Source organism: Sciurus carolinensis, chromosome 3, assembly GCF_902686445.1.
Source record: "Sciurus carolinensis chromosome 3, mSciCar1.2, whole genome shotgun sequence".
Taxonomy (NCBI): Eukaryota; Metazoa; Chordata; class Mammalia; order Rodentia; family Sciuridae; genus Sciurus; species Sciurus carolinensis.
Genome location: NC_062215.1, coordinates 163305066 through 163325309, shown reverse-complemented (window position 1 = coordinate 163325309; position 20244 = coordinate 163305066).

Sequence of the window (20244 nt, the reverse complement as noted above, 5' to 3'; positions counted from 1 at the left end):
ATGTCCTGCCAAACAAAAACAAATCAACAATCAGAAGCCGCACCCACCCCTCCCCCAAGGGGTTATCGATTGAAGAAACTACAGTTTCCCATGCCAACAGGAGAGGGCGCTCTTGAACTGAGAAACACTGTTAGTCACCCAAACAACCAGAATCAGACCTATGGGCAAGTAAATAATGTAAACGTTTAAAAATGAACAGAAAATGGCAGACGGCATCCATATGAGACCACTAAGAAAACAAAACAGGAGAAATAAAACATTTTAGTAGATGAAAATGCTCCTTCCAAAATCATGCATGAAGTAGAAGAGCACTATAACACAATACCCCAACTAAACTAAATAGCCCCAAACAAGCATTTTAAATATGAAACAAAACTCTTAAGTTAGAAGTTCTAAGGTTTAGAACAAAAACAGGCTCTCTCCAACATTAATCCCCAGAAAATGTGAAATAAGAATTGAATGAACTCGGAAAAGTAAAAATCACCTTAAAAATAAAGGCTAACTTACAAAGCACCAAAATCAAGAGATTTGACTGAAAATATAGAAGCCATTGAGAAAGTCATGAAAGTCAAGTGAATGAAGATAAAATAAGCAATTAAATAAAAAGGTTAGACAATAATTGATAGAAGTAAGCCCCAGAAAAACCTAGAAAAGAAAACATTATAATAGTCAATAGCTAGTATTCAAGATGATAAACTCAGAATTTCTAAAATTATAAGATTATTTGAAGCTGCATCTTTAAAAGACACACGGTGTAACTGGGAAGAGACACCTGGAATAGTGAAGTCCAAGACATACACTAGGAATGTCTAGATCTCCAGACAAAAGACTAGGTATCTTACAGTGGAAAGAAACTCAGACTTCTGGAAATTAGGATAACAGTGCAGTTTCATTTTCAGGAAAACAAAGGAAATGTGATACAAATATTTCTTATCCAGATGATACTGAGAGAAGACCCCAGAGGACACACTGTTCTCACTACCTGTCCCTGAGGGACCATGACAGGGTGAGCATATTCAGTCCAGGCAAGACCAGGACCTGGAAGACTCTGGCAAATAGCCGAGCAGGAGCACTGCATGGATTTCAATGTAAGTGTGTAAATGAGCCAGGATGGGGACAAGGGCAGAGGAAGTATGTATACTGTTGTATGTTCTGAGAAAGCAAATGAGGGACAGCTGCATAGGGTACAGCTGGGAATGGAGGATGGTGTTTAAAACAAACCAATCAGTCGGCAACAGAATGAGGACTAAGGAAGAGTGACAAAGGGCATCCTAAGAAGTGTTAGTAAAATAGGTAAGAGTGAGAGTAAAATTTTAGCTTTCCTAAATCCAAAAAGGATTATAAAATGGAGCAGAGGAAACAGAGCCCAATGAAACAGAAATGGCACAGAGTTAATTTTATACAAAATATGAGTTGAGATCAAGCACATAAATCAGATTTATAAATTATATCTATTATATTATTCTAACTTATTAATGCTTATTAATAAATTGTGCAACTCTCCTATTTAAATTTTTCAAATTGACTCAAATGGCAAAGCACATTTCTATGAGATACATAAGAGACAAACCTATAATACAGAAATGTTAAGAATAAAGAGACATTAACAAAGGCATTCTGGACAAATGGAAACAATGAAATAAGGACATAAAGATCTAATGCATATAGTCAATAAAGTAGGAATTATGGATATATTTCAAAGCTTAGACCTTGATAATATACCCTCTTCTTAAGCACAAATAGAATGCTCACCAAAATTGACCTATGTTGTTGGGTCACTATCTCAGTCTGCTGGGGCTGCTATAACAACAACAAAAAGGACCAGACTGGATGGATTACAAAAACCCAAAATTAATTTCTCACAGTTCTGGAGGCTGGGAAGTCCAAGATCAAGATGCCAGAGACTCAGTGTCTGGTGAGAACCCTCTTCCTGGTTCACAGATGGTTCCTTCTTGCTGTGTCCTTACATGGTGACAGGCACTGGCTGTCCTTCTATGGGTCTCATAAAGGTAGAGCCTCACAACCTAATCACCTCCCAAAGCTCCACCCCTAGGGCCATAGCCTGGAGGTTAGGAGATCGACCTATAAACTTCGTGGAGCATGAGGATACAGAAGGTGCCACAAAGTAGCCACTCATGAGGAAACCTTGAAATGCATCTGGAACTGAACACTCATGCCATCTAATACCCTCTTTCCATTGACAACTGCTGGGTGAAAGGGGTGCTGGGAGTGTTTCTAAAAGTATGTATATCACAATTTATGTTCTGCAATTAAAGCAGTGATCTGAGGAAAATCCATGACCTTAAATGCTTAAATCAATAAAAGTAATTAAACTAATTTTCAACTCAAATATCTAGACACATTACAAAAAGAAAACCCACAAGGAAGGAAATAATAAAGATAAAAGAAGAAATTAATGTGGTTAGAAGACAGTCAAAAGAGTAGAACTAATAAAGAATCATAATGTTGGTTCTTTGGGGAAAAAAGCCAAAAACAAAACACCAGGAGATAACCTAATAACACACACACCCAAGAGACCAACTACAAATATGCAAAATAAGTAAAAACTAGAGGGAAATCATCATTGTGAAAAACGTAAGTCATAAACAGACTACTTTGCAAAACTCTATGCAAGTACATATAAAAACTATGGAATTGATTACACTGTATGAAAATGCAGTTTACCAATACAGACTCCGTTTGATATAAAAGTTTAAGCAGACCCTTCTCCAAAGTGGAAATAAGATGGAGAAAGTTACTAACAAATGATTCCACACAGAAGTGTCAGGTCCAGAAGGTTCATAGGGAAATTCTACATACTTGCAAAGATCTGACTATTCCAAGACTTCATAAATTGTTGTATAAAAAATGGTATAAAAGAGTATAAAAAATGGTGAAAAACTTTCAAATTATTTCTCTAAGAAGTAAATATAACATTGATACCTAAACATAATAAGAATTAATTATGATATGCATCATTATTATTTTAAGAATGTACTCTAAAAAATACAGATGCAAAAATTAAAGAAAACACTAGCAGAAAGATACAAACACTACATTAGTAAAAGAAAACATCACTACCAAATTATAGGAATGCAAGGAGTTAATTAAATTTTTTAATTAATTAATTTTTTGGTGTTGAGGATTGAACCCAGGGCCTTGTGCATGGTAGGCAAGTACTCTACCACTGAGCTACATACCCAGCCCCTGCAAGCAGTTTAAATAAGAAATTCATTAACATAATTCATCTTATTAATAAATTTAAGGAGAAAAGTCATCTGATTACGTCCAGGGAAAGACCTTCAAGAGTAGTCGATATTCATTCTTGAAAAATATACTTAATAAGAGTTGAGAGATTTCTTTATACGATTTGAGTATATGTAGATGTACATTTGCATATGTGATTTTGGTACATTTCTGGGTAAATTTATCATCTTATGTAATTGAGAAACATGGAAGCATTTCTGCTAATACCAGAAATGAGGTAAAGATGCCATCTTAAGTTTAACATTGTATTGGAGATGTCAATCAATACTTTTAGCTAAAAGTGTAAGAATTTGCCAAAAACTAGCTCCATATATGGATGAAATGACAAGTTAAGTTTGACCATTCACAAAACTAGTGAGTAAACTAATTTAAATTATATAAAGAATTTGATAAGATAGTAGGATATAATTTAGCATAAAAATCAATAGCCTTCATATATTCAGGAAATAACCAATGTCAAGATATAATGTAAGACAAAAAACTCATTTATAATTGCAGCAAATAAAAGGTGAAACTTAAAAACAAGTATGCAAAATCTGAATGAGGAAAAAATTATACAAAGAATGATACTATACTTTTATCATTTATAAAATTGGAAAAAATTCACCAATACTCCTGAAAGACATTAGGGAACTAGTAAAAAGACATGTGTTGTCCTCACACAGGTGTTGATTCTTCTCAAATTGACAAGTGAATTTAACCCAATTACAAGAAAAATGTTAATAGTTTTTGTTTTGTTTTGTGGAACTGAACAAATTAATTTTAAAGTCATGTAGAAAAATAAATATCCAAGAAGAGCTTGGACAACCCTGGGCAGGGGAAAGAGGAAAAGGAATGAGGGGAATGATCTCGCCAGGTACTAAAATGTGCTGTAATATTTATTTATTTAAAAAAAATTAAATTTTATTTGTTCTAATTAGTTGTACCTGACAGTAAAATTCATTTATACATTTTGATAGGTCATACAAAAATAGAGTACTGTAACTACTGATGATTGATGAGTGTACTGCTGGCACACACAGAGACCAGAGGGACAGAATAGAAAGTGTAGAATAGATTTAAGTAACATGAAAATTTATTATTTGATAAATGTTGGCATTTCAAATTGCCGGAAGAAGATGAACTTTTTAGTCTAATGTTGGGACAGTTGGATACCCATATGGAAAAAGGGAAAACTGAATCCACACCTCAAACCATATGCTAAATATTACAAGAATGAAAGAGCTAAATGTAAAAATATGAAAGAAATCAACCATATAAAGTGCTAGAAGAAAACATGGAAACATGGATGAGTTTTTTGTAGATTGAACATAGGAAAGGTTTTCTAAATTTGACTCAAAATCCATGTACAACAAAAGAAAAGATCAATAGATTCTATGACATGAAATTAAGAAAGAATTGTGCAAGAAAGAATAAAATCAAATGAATAGTGAGTGATTCACTGGGAGAAAATATTTGCAACATGTGTCAGAGATCAGTGGTTATCTCTCTAAAATAGAAGGCATTTTTAAAAATTGTGAAAAGGACCAAACTCATGAATCCCCACACAAATATTGGCAAATTATCCTCAAACACATGGAAATATGCTCAGCTATACTCAAAACAGTTACAAAGAATAATACTGTACTTTTATCATTGATAAAATTGGAAAAACTTCACAAATTTGATAATATGTACTATTGAGGAAATTGTGGGGGGAAATAGATTATATTATTTTTCTAGGAATACCATAACAAAATAACACAGATTGAGTGGATTAAATAACTGATAGTTATTCTCATTGTTCTGGATTCCAGAAGTTCAAGATCAACTTAATCATTTCTCTTAAAGATTCTATCTCCAAATATATTCATATTGTGAAGTACTGGAAAGTATCTGAGGTTCGGGCTTCAACACATGATTTCTTCTTTTTTGGAGGGTGAGTGTATTGGGGATTGAACCCGGGGGATGCTTTACGACAGAGCTACATCCCCAGCCATTTTCATTTTTTATTTTAAGACAATCTCACTAAGTTACTGAGTCTGACCTTGAATTTGTGATCCTCTTGCCTCAGCCTCCTGTCTGGGTTTATGGGTGCGGGCCACCATGACCACTACAACACATGACTTTTGAGGAAACATAATTCTGCCCATAACACAGACACATAAACAGCTTTTGGAGGTTTAAATGGTGTAATCCATTTGGAGGGATTATGGCAGTCTCTAAAAATTATATATATAACATTTACCCTGTGACTCAACAATCTGACTCCCATAACTTTTTCCTGAAAACTTCAAACATTCAAACCAACATAAAGAAAACAAAAACAAATGCAGAAGATTAATCATCAAATCATGGGCCATAGGAGTTAAATAACAGAAACCACCTGAATACCAATGTATAAAATATTGGATGTATCAACTATGGTACCTATGGTACCTTCACACATTGAAGTAACTATTGGAATAAACAATCAAAACACTAGGGAAGAACTCTATTAATTACTTATTGTCATTTCTAGGTTATGTTTTAAGTAAAAAAATTCCAATGTGAAAGGGTACATGTATTAAATTATTTATTCATGTAAGAAAAGAAGGGAAATAACAAAGAAAAACATAGACACACACACACAATTTTTGCAAAAACTGAACATGGGAAGAATAGACTAGCTGCTGCTGAAACAGTTGCCTGCAGAGTGGGCATAGGGTAGGAATGAGAACAGGAAAGGGGAATGAGGAAGGAGTGAAACTTCTGAGAATGCCTTTTTTACATAACTTTGATTTTGAATGATGATAAAGTTATTCATATTCCAAAAGTAAAATTGAGCAACACAAAGGACAATAGTACAAAAGGCTCTAATTTGAATACAAAGAGAAATAAACAAACCCTATTTTATAGCAAATCAATAATAGAAGCCAATTGACAGACACACAGAAAGCAAAAATGAACTCCCTTTGACACAGTGCTCTGACTGTATATGCTTGGTGGGCTATGACCTAAGGGCCAAAAAAAAAAAAAAAAAAAAAAGCAAAGAAATTTAAACTTTGCCCTGTTTGTTGTCGATTGTGATATTGGTATAGTAATTCACACAGTAGTCTGTGCAAATTGTAGGCTAGAGAAATGTGTCAATATTGGGTGTTTTTAGCTACCATAAGAGAAGGAAGCTATGAATATGGAATGACAGGAGATGAAGAGTCCTTTGTTGTGCATTTGGTGGTATCAGAAGGAACTTACAGTCTTAACACTTGAATTTCTTAGCTCTGTTCAAGGAAAAAAGTCCCAGGTTTGAGGAAAGAAAAGCAATATTTGAAAGGAGTATGATATTGTTCCAGAAAACAAGAAAGTGTTCAAGAACTAAGAAGAACATATCAACCCAACACAGGAGCCAGCTTGAAGGAATTCCCACCTGCCAAATTAGGGACAAATTGAGTTTCAAAAAGAACAATGATCATAATGTCTTTCAGCACATTGAATTTAAAAATCATATTATTTAAAAACCAAATGAGCGAGCAAATCCTCTCAGGTGGGAAGGTGAGAGTTCTTTCTTACAGAAAAGTATTTTACTAGCAGGATGTAGACAGGGAAAGATGGAGTCAGGAAACAACCATCGTGTTGCCATTAATGCAGTGATTGATTAGGTAGGCATCACAGTGGATGCTGAAGGTTGTCAGGTATCAAAATACTCATGCACTTCAACTGCACAAATTATTTGCTAATTGGATATGAAAAGGCAGTCCATATTGGAAGCACCTGCTGGACCCCATCTTAAGCAGTAATCCACAGTTTTATCTGTAATGGGATTGTTTGATCTGCCTCCTGATGTGATGCACTGAGAGAGACACAGTAAAACTTACATTCTTGATGAATATAATTAATCAAAATTCAGATGTGAGAAAACCATACAACCATTATGAAAACTGGTAAGGAATTTCCTAAAAATTAAAAATGTCATATGATCCAGCAATCACTTCCACAGGAAATGATATTAATACTTCACTCTTACGTTCATTGCAGTGTTATTCACAATACTCAAGAAATGGAAGCAAGCCCAGTGTCCATCAACAGATGAATGGACAAGGAAAATGTGGTATAGACACAGGATAAAATATTCAGTCTTAAAAACAAGAAATCCTGTCACTTGTAACAATATGGTTGAACATAGAATGCATTATGTCAAGTGAAATTGATGACTGAGACATGCTGAATGACATGATTGAGAACCTTTTATGTGGAAACTAAAAAAATTGGACTCAAGAACTGGGTGCAATGGTGTATGCCTGTAACCCCAGTGGCTTGAGAGGCTGAGGCAGGAGGATTGCAAGTTCAAAATCAGCCTCAACAACTTAGCAAGGCTTTAAGCAACTTAGTGAGACCCTACCTCAAAAAATTTTTTTTTTAAAAAAAGAGCTGAGGATGCAGCTAAGTGGTTAAGCAGCCCTGGGTTCAATCCTTGGTACTCCCCCCGCCAAAAAAAAAATTTGAACTCAGAAAAGTAGAAAGTAGGATGTTGGCCAGTGCCTAGTGGGGTTTTCGGATGTTGGTCAAAGCCTACATAATGCTGATTAGATAGGAATAAGTTCAAGAGCTCTGTTGTACAACAAGGTGAATATAGTAAATAGCAATGTAGTGTGTAGTCTTGAAAAATTGCTGGGAGTTGATTTGAAGTGTTCCCACTACATGTGAGGTAAAGTGTTTGTTAATTAATTCAATTTAGCCACTCCACATAGGGTATTTCAAAAAAAGCATGCTATATGTGATAAATAACATACAATATTTATTTGTCAACAAAAATAAATAAATATGAGACAATAATAAGGAAAACCAAAATTTGGGGGACTGGTCTGGATATTACAAAATTCTCACACTACTATAAAGTAAGACAAAAAGTGAGGAAATTGTTAATTAAGAATGAAGAGATGGGGCTGGGGCTGTAGCCCCGTGGTAGAGCACTTGCCTCGCACGTTGAGGCATTGGGTTCCATACTCAGCACCACATAAAGCTAAATAAATAAAGATATTGTGTCCACATAAAACTAAAAAAATAAAAAAGAACAAAGAGACATGACAAATAACTGTAATCCTTGATCTTAAATTTGATATTTGATTTTTAGAAATTTATAAAAATACTTTTGTGATCATAGAGAAAAGTTTAATTTTTTGATATTAGAGAATATTTTTGAAACTTTTTGAGTGATAATGATATTGTGGATACATAGGAAGAAGTCCTTATTCACAGCAGATGAGTTATGAACAATTTAGAAATGAAGTGTCATGATGTCTACAACTTTGATCCCAGTGGTTCAGAGGAAAAATTAACTCAAACACACAAGGGGAAAAATTGCTAAAAGTAGATGAATAAAGTAGGCATAATAAATTAGCCCAGAGCCACATGTGGAGTGGTCCATGGCTATGAAGGCAGTGACAAGTATCCTACAGATGCTCACAATAGACTCCTCGGACTTATGGATGGCCTCACGTCATGGCGTGTATTTCACTCCAGATGAAAATGGAAACTCTGAGGGTTTTCATGGGGAAATGGCATAATAATGAATCAACGGATGACACATCCATTAACACAATTTCTTGCTAGTTGTATTTCCTTGGAAAACTGAAGATTTGTATGCTAGTGAAGAAAACTTTGGATTCAGTGAAAACTCTTAGAATTATTGCTGTCATTATTTTCAGGGTAATTTCAGAGCCAGTCTTTTATCTAGAGCTGTTTATTTGTTTATCCACTTATACTATTTATCTCAGGTCAAATATGTTGCCTGACTCTGAAGATTAAAATATGACCCAGAATGTCTGCTTCAATGTCTACAGGGACAGACATGATAGAACATTAATTAAATATATTGCCATGGGAGCCCAGAGGAGAAGTAGCCTTAGACGGGGGAATTTCAGTGGGCTTCAGAGAAAACCTGATGTAGCTTCCTATACTTTTCCTTCCTGGTACTTATTCACATTTATGGCTATGAAACAATTGAAAGAGATGACTGAAGTGACATTCATTTCCCTACTGGACACGCACGGTGGGAGCAGACACCAGTCCTGTTTGATTCACCATTTTAGACCCGGCACACAGCTTGGGCCATTTTGTATTTTCAATAGTGATTTGTTGACTGAGTAAATTGAATTGTTTCAGATCCCCGGCATGAACTGTTCATCAGATTAATAAGCAGTATGGAAGCTTTTATACTTGGAAGCGATGATATGTACAAAAACAAAGGAATGAAAGGGAAGAAAATGTTTCTGGAATGGAGAATTGCATGTACCATCGGCGAAGGGAAGTGAAGAGTGAGGAAGACGAGTTGCGGCCAGCTTGTGAAGGCTTCAGAAGCCTTACTAAAAAGGGAGGGTCAGCAGGAGGTTTGTGCAGAGGAGCAACATGACTTTTAGAAGTTTATGGTAAGCTGATAAGATCCAGGGGTACTGGAAGAACTACTGCTCACAGGTATCTCTGACGTGTAAGGAGGATTTGAAGTAGGTTTGGACAATGAGAGTGTGAACTTGAAGATACTGGTGAGGGAATCTAATCTGAGCAAATGAATCAACAGTGGTGCCATTCATTAAAATAGAGAAAAGTGTTTCTACTGAGTTATTTACTAGACATTAATTGGGAAACCTTAATCACATCATTGGAAAGCTTTGTATAGAACTTATGAATCTATTTAGAGACAAAAATCCTGAAGTGAGGAATCGTAGGTACAGAGGTGATAGCTGAAGCCATTGAGGGTAGAGAGTGAGATGACGGGGCAGGTGTGGGGGATGAGAATATGCTGTTAGAAAGCACCAATAATCCTTGAGAATCCTATTGTCACTTATCTGTCCTCCCTGGGAGCTCACTCCAGATCATCAGAGCTTCAAAGCACACGGTTTCACTATCAATCGGGAATGCCCATGTATCAGTCAGGATCCCACCAGGAAGCAGTACTTGTGGAGGTGGTTTGTGACTTTAATGAAGGCACTACTTCATTCCATGGTGTCAGCAGAGTTAAGAACAACTGAGGGCGCCAGAGAATAGCAACAGCAGGAAACCCACTTCTAGACCATCAGACAAGGAGACGAAATAATGCTAATGGAGATTGGTGAGAACTGGGGCCATGGAGAAGAGATTGCCTAATAGGAAACAGACAAAGAAGAGGAGGCCTCAATGGAAAAAGAGTCGGGGTAAGGGATCCTTCCACCTCCCTTGCCTCCACACTTTAAAACATGAGATGTGATTCCAGTGGCACAAAAGCTACCATTCTCAAGTTTGCAATCTGGTGGCTTTTCATCTGCTCACCGTGCTGTATGCAACCATCACTATTATCCAATTCCAGAACATTTTCGTCATCCACAAAGTCAGCCTGGGAAGGCTTTGGATGCCTTACTAAAGGGTTTGGAATGTATTTTGTAGGCAAGGAGGAGTAAGGAAAGATTTGTGCAGAAGCAATGTGATCAAATAGGTTTCTTAAGAAGAAGGCAGAAATGTGGAGAATATCTTGACCAGAGAAGAACCCCTCTTCCTTTGAGCAGGCATGGCTCATGGCCTCCTTCCCAAGCTTTTGCCAACTACCAATCTACTTTCTGTCTCTGTGGACAGAAATATGCTTATTCTGGATATTTCATATGAATGGATCATAGACTATATCTTTCTCTTTTCAATTAGCATGAGGTTTTCAAGTTCACCCATCCATGTTGTAGTATATATCAGTATTTTGTTCCTTTTGAGAATAAAAAATATTCCATTGTATAGACATACCACATTTATTTATCCATTCATTGATTGATCGATTTGGATTATTTCCACTTCTTTCTTGCCTGCACAGACCCTCAAGTTCAGCCAGGGCCTTCTGAGGTTTTTTTTTTTTTGAGCATGCACACAGCCCCACATACAGGTGTGGACTTACAGGCTTCCAGGAATATTAGAGCATCTCCAAGGCCCTGTGGACAGTTTATTGTCCAAATTATCCTTTAAAACTTTTTGTTTTCACCAACTGTTATACTTTGCCTCAGGCAGCACATATATTGAAACTCCTGCAGGTAAATGTTTTTGACAAATGCCTCCACCCCCAGAGGATTTTGGCACTGTGCAAGTTCTGAGACAGGTAGAATTTTGGAATGGTCTGCAAATTTATCGGGCACAGAAACACAATTCCTAACATACCACTTATCCAGGCCCTTTAATAAACCAGTGCCTCTAGCAGAATTCCTGGTGCCTCTTCTCTCCATCCCGATGAGGCAGATGTACAGTATTCCTTATTTAGGTAGTGAGATTCAACCAGCCACTATTCTGTGACTGATCTAAGGTTTCTGAATGGGAACTCCAAACTTCTGTATTTGCCACAAAAAAGTAATAAAAAGACTGCTTGATGAGACCTGGGAATGTTGTTTAGTTTACAGAGGTCTAGAACTTGGGTGAGGTGCCTGACCCTCCAAACGCTATTCATTCTTCTGCCATGTGCATTGCTGTGAGGAGCCTCATGAAGTATCCAGGTGCCAGGCAGAGTAGCAGAACATACAGTGCCACTCTCTGAGAGGTAATATATGAGTGACTCAAACATAAATAAGTGGTGGCAGGCTTTGATTATTTCCTGGACTCCCAGAAGAAATTGATAAATTTCTCCTCATGCAGAAATTCTCATCTCCTCTTACCATTTTCCTCTCCTCTGGCTCCCCACTCTCCTTTAGTATCCTGACCTCATGGAGTCTCAAAAATTAGTGCCCATTTGAGTTTAAATTTCAGACTATCATGTTCCAATTGTTCCCTTTCCTTGTAGTTATTAAAATCTACCTCTCTTGTGTCCCTATCATGTCAGAAAGCTATGCTCTACACTTTTGTACACTGAGATGATCACCACTGCAAGAGAGTACTATTATTTTTTCCAGGTAATATATTTGAAGGAGCAACCAATAAAAATTCTAGGAAAAACAGAAAGGTAGGTATTTAACAGAGGTAGGTATTTAATAGCTACTGTTTTTAACTTTTGACTCTGTGACTTTTACACTAGGTACTTTCTATATTTAGTCCAATCAGTTTTCATAGCAATGCTGTGAAGGAAGTATTTATTTTCTTATTTTGTAGGTGATACATCTTGTGGATTGACAAATCTTGTTGATCATAAAAATGAGGAGATATAGGTATTGAAAGGTAGAGCTGTCCTGCAAGATGGGTTTTTTGAAACCCTTTCAGGAAAGTTTTCTTCTTTCTTGACTTTATAATGTTTTTTCTTCAAAATGCTGCCCACTTGCTGCTATGGTTCTGCATGTTGTTATTTGAATGCAGTGGGTGTGACTTACGACCACTGATGTTTCCCTTAGCGTGTGACTTCTTACAAGTTCATTACTAACCTCCGCTAACCTCTTCTTTGGTAAAAATTGCACCGCTTCCTCCAATGTGTTCTCTCTCCCTCTCTCTCTACTTGCCCCTTCGGACTGTTCTATCAGATCAATTTGCACCAAATCATTCACTCTAAATCATCTGAGGGTTAATATTTCTTTTTCCAAATGCTTTTTCTCCTCCTCCACTTTTTTGCATGCCTTTTTCATTCCTTTCATAGAACCTCCTGCCTCAGGAATTGATTTTCCATATCTAGACATGACACTGTGAAGATGCATTTTCCAGTTGTTTCTTAAGATCATCCAACTTTCTATTTTTTATCATCTTTTAAACTTCCACACAGGACAGCATTGAAGATTCGTCTTCTGTTGATCTAAGATGATTATTTTGTAAAAGACTTTCTAGTGTACAAGACACAGCTGTGTCCAACTGTATATAGTCGCTAATTAGTTTTCTTTGTTTTTACTTTGTCCTTTGCTCTCTGTATTATGACTCAATGTGGATTTGTATGTATACAAATTTTATTTGTATGATTTCATGTTAAACCTCAACTATATGCTTCTTTATGTGAAAAAAAAGAGGTACTGTGACTTTCATACCTTTCTAAATTAAAAACAAATAGAACAGTGAAAAAAAGAGAAGTAGAGCTATGAGCTGAACCCAGGTCCAAGGCTTTTATTTCAAAGCCTTAAACGACTCTCTAGCAGAGTGCTCCTGGCAGGGAGCAATGCAGGATGGGGACTCACATTCGGGATGATGAGGTAGGAATTCACATTCTTGAGTTTCGCTGCATCCCTTTTAATTCTAGTGAGACAGGATAGAATTTTCTTCCAAGTCAGGAATTTTCTTCTTTAATTTTCATTTTCCTTCCTTGATTTCAATGATCAGTTTTTTCCAGCTTTTGTTAATTGACAAGAGAAACCTCAGATCTTTCTCTTTAGGTGGTCTGAATTGCTCAAAGAACAGGAAGAATTAATAAAAGCCACTGTTCCGCGGGCAACAGTACTTTTGTGAGTCTCTAAATAATGAATGCTTCGTAGCCAGGTAGCCCAGAGGAGGGTTCTGGATGAAGTGAAGGCAATAAATAACACAGTGGTCTCAATGGAGATGTGGTGAAACACCCGTACGCCCTTCTGTTCGCCTCCATCTGTTGTGGGACTTAGGAGGAAAGGCATAGTGTGCCTTCAGGGGCAAGGAGCCCAGCGACGTTTGTGAGTGCTCTGATTTTAATGAAAGTCCAGGTTGGGAATGTGGTAGGCACCAGTCAGGAAATTCTGAGCCCTGGCTTGTGCTGCAGGGAAAGCAGCTAGCTCCTGATTGCTTATGGGTGGGTTATCTGTTACCCGACTGCTTTTCCTATTAATTATCCAGTTGGGCAAGAAACCAGGGGAGGGTGGGCTCTAAGTAAATCGTCCTCTACCTCTGTCTCTCATATATTGGTGAGATTCAAGCCCAGGGGAGAAAGATTAAATGTTTGAATTTGCCCATGATTGTTAAGGAGAAATAAAATTCAAATTTTGTGCATTAATTTCTGGCATCTTAGTTATGACAGTTGTTTCATCTTCTGCTGACTAGGATAGATGATTAAAGTGGCCAAGTGTGATGTCCATCTTCACACGAGGTTTGAGGTGGTCTCAAGATACACTTCGGGGTGTGCCTATGGATTGTGTACACTTTGGTCATGTTCTGCATGCTCACGTCATCCATGGCATTGATATCTAAGTTATAATACTCTTTGCCTTTACAGGATTCTCTTTCCTGATCTTTTTCTCTTTCCATCCTTCTTTACTCCCTTTACAAATGAACAGTGTCCCCTCTGCACTTAGATTGTAACAGAGGGAAGGGCAGGGGAGGGAGGGGCCCACCACTGGGGAGGACGTGGAGACCCAGGGCCAGGGACCCACACTGCTCAGCACATATTTGGAGCAGTTCATATTTGTTGACTTTTCACAAAACAGTGGTCCCTGAACCTCAGGTTATTGGCTAGAACTAAATACAAGTCATGGTAATGAGTCTGAACAAAGTTAGAATTTGTTGGCTGTGGTGAAATCTGAGGGCAAAATCAAACTCCCATCTTGCTCCCCTGACTAAAGCCACTAAAAATAGTTCCCCATTGTGGTTTCTGAGATTAAAAGAAAAGACAGCTCTATGTGGTTTATTACACTAGGTTCTGAAGGCTCACAGACACCCAATGGTTTCCACTCAGTTGGATTTTGATGGGTTAAGTTTAAGTGAATCAGAACCAGAAGGATTAAATTTCCTTTCCAATACACATACGTTTTAAATGAAGGGGGAAAGGTGCATGGGGCACAATACATTTATTTGCCAAACCCCAAACATTCAAAAAATAATTCAAGATGTCTCTGTAAATCCAACCAGCTGTGCATCTTCCCTCTCTCTGGAAATGAAGGTCCTCATGTGCATTCTGATAGGTTCATGGAAAGTGATGGCTGATCCTTTGGTATCCCAGTTTTAGATCTTCTAGTCTCTGGTACAGATTACTCTAAATTCTCAAATGGTCTGTTGATAGGGTTTTAGTAGTCTTTCCCCAAAAGTATGATGCAGAGATTTCTCAATCCATCCAAACTCACCCAGTATCTGCTCAAATACACATGAGGTGAAGATTTTGATTTATCAAGAATGTATGTCTCAAATATTTAGGTCAAAAGCATTTATTTTGTCTCCAGTTTACTTGTGGTAACATATTAATGACTATTTGCTGAGTCAGGGTGAGACCAATGTTATGGTGTGGATGTGAGGTGTCCCCCAGAAGCTCACATGAGAGACAATGCAGGAAGGTTCAGAGGAGAAATGACTGGGGTTTGAGAGTCAGGGTGGTAGGGTATGGCTGGATTAACTGAAGTGGTAGGGTGTGGCTGGAGGAGATTGGAATTGGGGTTGACTTTGGGGTATGTATTTTGTATCTGGAGAGTCTCTCTCTCTCTCACTCTGCTTCCTGATGATGTAAGCTGCTTTCCTCTGCCACGCTCTTCCACCATGATATTCTGCCTCACCTTGAGCCCCAAGGAATGGAGCCAGCCTTGTATGGACTAAGACCTCTGAAACTGTGAGCCCTCAAATAAACGTTTCCTCTTCTTTAGTTGTGCTGGTCAGATCATTTAGCCACAGCAGGGAAAAAGCTAACTAATACAATCCAAAAAAATGGTGAAAACATGGGTCAATTTTTTTTCTGGAATCTGAGTGTAAGTTAGAGTATAGAGGCTAAATAAAGAGGAAGAGAGGAGAACAAGAATGTTAAATCAGGAAATTGCGGGAGGGGACAGGAAGAAATGGGAGCAATGGGCTACAGTATTAGAGGAGGATACAATCCTAAGAAGATTCAGCTGAATCCACATGTCTTGTAGACAACCAAAGGTGAGCAAATGGTTCCACCAACCATATTTGTTTAGGCCAATTTAGGTGATGAAAAGTAAGGGTAGGAACTTATTGTTCCTTTTTGCAGGTGGATTGTCTTAGGATATATGTGGTGTATTACAAAAACCATGGTGTGGGCAGGTGGGAGTGAAGGTTAGAGAAGGTGCTTTCAAGGTGTAGGCCTGCTACTGGACAGATTGAGGTGTCATTGCTGGAGATGGAGAAGGGAGATGAAGTGAAGACAGACAGCGATGATGTCTTAAAGAACAATATCAAAACCACAGATGTAGTTTGGAGTTGAAAGCATATTGGTGCTCATTTAAAAACTGCTCTTGACCCAATTCCAGTGTTGTATTGTGTGCATGGAAGAATACGTAATAACAAATCCCATCATTGTGTACAACTACAATGTACGAATAAAAAATGTGGGGAGAAACTGCTGTAATTTACATAATGGTAAATAGGTGAAGCTGTTCTAAATCCCTAGCTCACTTTCTAAGAAAAGTATAACACCCCTTCTGTGATTAGTATAGTGCTAATAAAATCCCATGGAATAGTCATCAAGATTAAATGTGTCAAAATGTGTGAAATGGTAAAAAAATCTTCTCATGGCTAAGGTGATGGAGTTGGCCCTGGTCATTTTCACTCAGCTCAGCCTACCATGAACCTGCTGTGGGCAAAGTCCATTTTGTTCGATTTGGGCGACATAAAGATAAACAGATAAACAATGACCTAGCGTCTTGTGTTCTCCTCGGTCTCCACAAGCAGACAGAAGCCAAGGGAAAAGGCTCTCTCTCTCTCTGCGTAAGACTGCAGGCCAGTCACATTGCAGAGGAGCCCAGCGTTGTCACTGACCCCTCCCCAGCTCTTCCCTGTACCTGACGCTCTGGGGTTCCCGCCCCACTTTGCTGTTTGTCTCCGGAGTGCACATGTTAATCGAAATTACAGCTCTGCAGGGGGCACACATGGCCAGGGGCATCCCTAAATCTCTGGGAACAGTGGGAGGTCTGAGCCTGGAGAACCTGCATCCAGTCTGCCAGTTAGTGGCTTTGAGACACCCACTCCTGGGGGGGCTGTGGTCTGAAGCACACAAACCCCCAGGGAGCTGAATAGCCCAAGGGTGAGTTGCTCATAGTATGAGCAGGGGCGAGAGGCGGAAGAAACCGCAGTGACCCAAGTAAAGATGCCTTGCCGACCTCATGTCATCACAAGAGATGAAGCAGCCCTGCAGGCTTTCCACAGGTGCTGGTGGCGATGTGCGCTGGTGTGCATGCTCACGCACATGCGTGCATACACTCATGCTATAATGACCTCCGGGGAAACCTCCTCCGCTATCCTTCCCATCCACACAGTTGGAGCAATTAGGTAGGACTTGGGTAGAATGATTCATGCTTCAGTAAATTCAATTTCAACAAAACATAATTATGGTGAGTCACCTAATCGCAGCTGTAATCATGGCCCACCCCTCCAGAAGTCAAAACAGTTGAGGGCATTCAGCAAGGGCAGCTGAGCCCTCAGGATGACTGAAGCCTCCCCCTTTTGCCAAGCAGCCATTTTTGGGACTCCAATTTCTTTCTAATTTTTTAAATTATAGTACATTTCAGACATACATAAGGCTGCAATGAATACTCTAGGGAATGCCATGTGTACACTAACCACCCTAAAGATAAACATTCCAAGTATGGTTGCAATCCCTTGAACTGATCTCAGTTCCCATTCCCCAATTTCTCAGGAGACAACAGTATCTGATTTTGGCATTTATCATTCTCCTGTCTGCCTTTATAGGGCTACTGTCTCTTCTGCATCCTTCAATTTGTATAGCAATGTTTTCATATATTTAATGTTAAATGGTATCATTTGTGTATCCTTCTGCAACATGGTTTCTTTTCTTAACTTTTAAAGATTATTTCTATTGAACATGTATTTTAGTTTTATTGCTCTAACTTGCTTTTAGAATTGCATGTATAAACAGGTCAAAACATAGCTTTATTCATTCTACCTTTGATAGGTATTTAGTTTGCTTCCAACATTGTCCATTACAAACAGTGCCTCCAAGAATAACTGTAGAAATGTTCCCTGTGCAGGTTTGAGTTTCCCTGGGCACCCACCTAGAAGTTGGGTGGCTGGGTTGTTGAATATCCCCCTTTTACTGCTTATGCCATTAGTAGTAGAATTAGTAATAGTTGAATTTAGGCCTACCATTTGATTATATTACTATGTATTTTTGTTCCTTTGTTCTTTTCCTCCCTTATTTTGGAGCACTTGAATAGTTTTAGTATTTTGTTTTAATTTATATTGACTTAAAGGAACACATTATCATCTTAGTGGTTGATCTCTATCTTTTTTTCTATTCTCTCTCTCTCTCTCTCTCTCTCTCTCTCTCACACACACACACACACACACACACACACAGTCCACTAGGAACTAACAGTACCACTCATGTAATCCAACAGCTCTATAGATTTGTTTACTCCATATTCATCTTTCATATCAGTTTCCAATGTGTAACATTCACATACACTGAAAACATCACCAATAATAACATTTTTACTGTAAGCAATTATACATATTTTAAACTGTTTGAGAGGAAAGATAATATTGTTTGTATTGTCCCAGATGTGATGACCATTTGATGTGTCAACTTGGTTAACTTGTAACAGTCCCTATTATTCAACCCAACACTGACTTAGGTGCTGCTGTGAAGGAATTTAATAGAGTTGCTTAAACTCTGTAATTATGACCAGTTACTTTAAATTAATTGAAAGGGAGATTATCCTGTGTTGAACCTTTAAGAAGGGCTAAGGCTGTCCCTGAGCTCAGAGACTCCCAACCTGTGCGGTTCCAGCCTACCCGTCTTCTTCCCTTCTTGGTCTTCTGCCCTACCATATTTAGATAAGCAAAATCATCGGTAGCAAGCCATTCTTTCTCTCAAATAATATATATGCACAGAAACAAATAAATATGTAATATACATAAATAAATATACATAATTACAGAGTCATAAACCATGGCTTAAACATCAGATGTTTCCTGGTTTTGATACTTTATTATTTCCTGAACAAACCCTAGTATCTTGTTCTTTTAGTCTGAAGAAGTTCTTTTTGGCCTTTTTTGTAGTGCAGAGTTGCTATATTTTCTCCTCATAGAACTTTAAAGCTATTGCTCTACTGCCCCCTGCCCTAACCTCCATGGTTCCTGATGAGATTCCATCATCATTTGCAAAAGTTTTCTCTTGGATGTAATATATCATTTTTTTTTCTTTACTTTTCTCAAGGTCTATTCCTTATTCATCATTTTAAGCAGTTTGATTACAATTTTTGTAAACAAGGTTTTCTTTGAATTTTTTCAAAAGTTTCAGAGTTTTCTAAATCTATAACAAAAACAATTTAAAAGCAATAACTTTAAGTTGAATTTGTCTTCCACCAATTAGGGTGTTGTTTGTTATTGCTACAAAAAATCTTTTAGCCTCATAGCTCCTTCCTTTTGGAACTTTGATTGTATATATTTAGACCTTTTGGTGGTCATTTTCTCTTCTTAATTTTTAGTCACACACAAAGACATATACACACACATATATATGTATATTCTGGATAATCTTTTGATAGTTATATGTTTACAAATTTCTGCTGATCTATTGCTTATCTTTTTTCACTTTGTAGAGTATCTTGTTTTATATATATTGTATTTATTTTAATGGAAGTAATTTTAATCAATCTTTATGTTTGCTTTTAAATTTTCTTTTCAATATAAATTTAAAAATTATTTCCTACTCCAAGGTTTTAAAGCAATGGTATGATTTCTTCTAAAAGATTTTAGGTTTTCTTTTCATGTCTATGTATTCAATCAACATGAAATACAATTTTATCTAAGGGGAAATGTAGGAATCTTTCTGCATATTACTAACAAATTATCTCATCACATATTCTTTTCTCCAGTGATCTGCAGTGTTATCCCTATTTTACATTATGTTTTCAAATATGGGATTCCTCTTATTTCCTTAGAGAAGTCTTCCCATCAGAGGAAAGAAATTCTCCACCTAGGAAGACTTTATGGTGTCCAGAAAAATTCAAAAGGGAGGAAAAGTCAACATTATGATTTTATTAAGACTAGTGGTTACTAAATTGGCCCTTCTAGATGTTCTTTGAATTTATTTCTAATTTTGTAAAGGAGGAAGTTTGGGGAGATGGTTAAGTGAATGCACTTTCTCCCTTTGGTGAGCTTCGGAGGAATGGATGTTGACCATTTTATTTGTAGCACCCACCAAGGTTACCAAGCTTATGAAAAATAAGTCGCTCATGAGAAAGA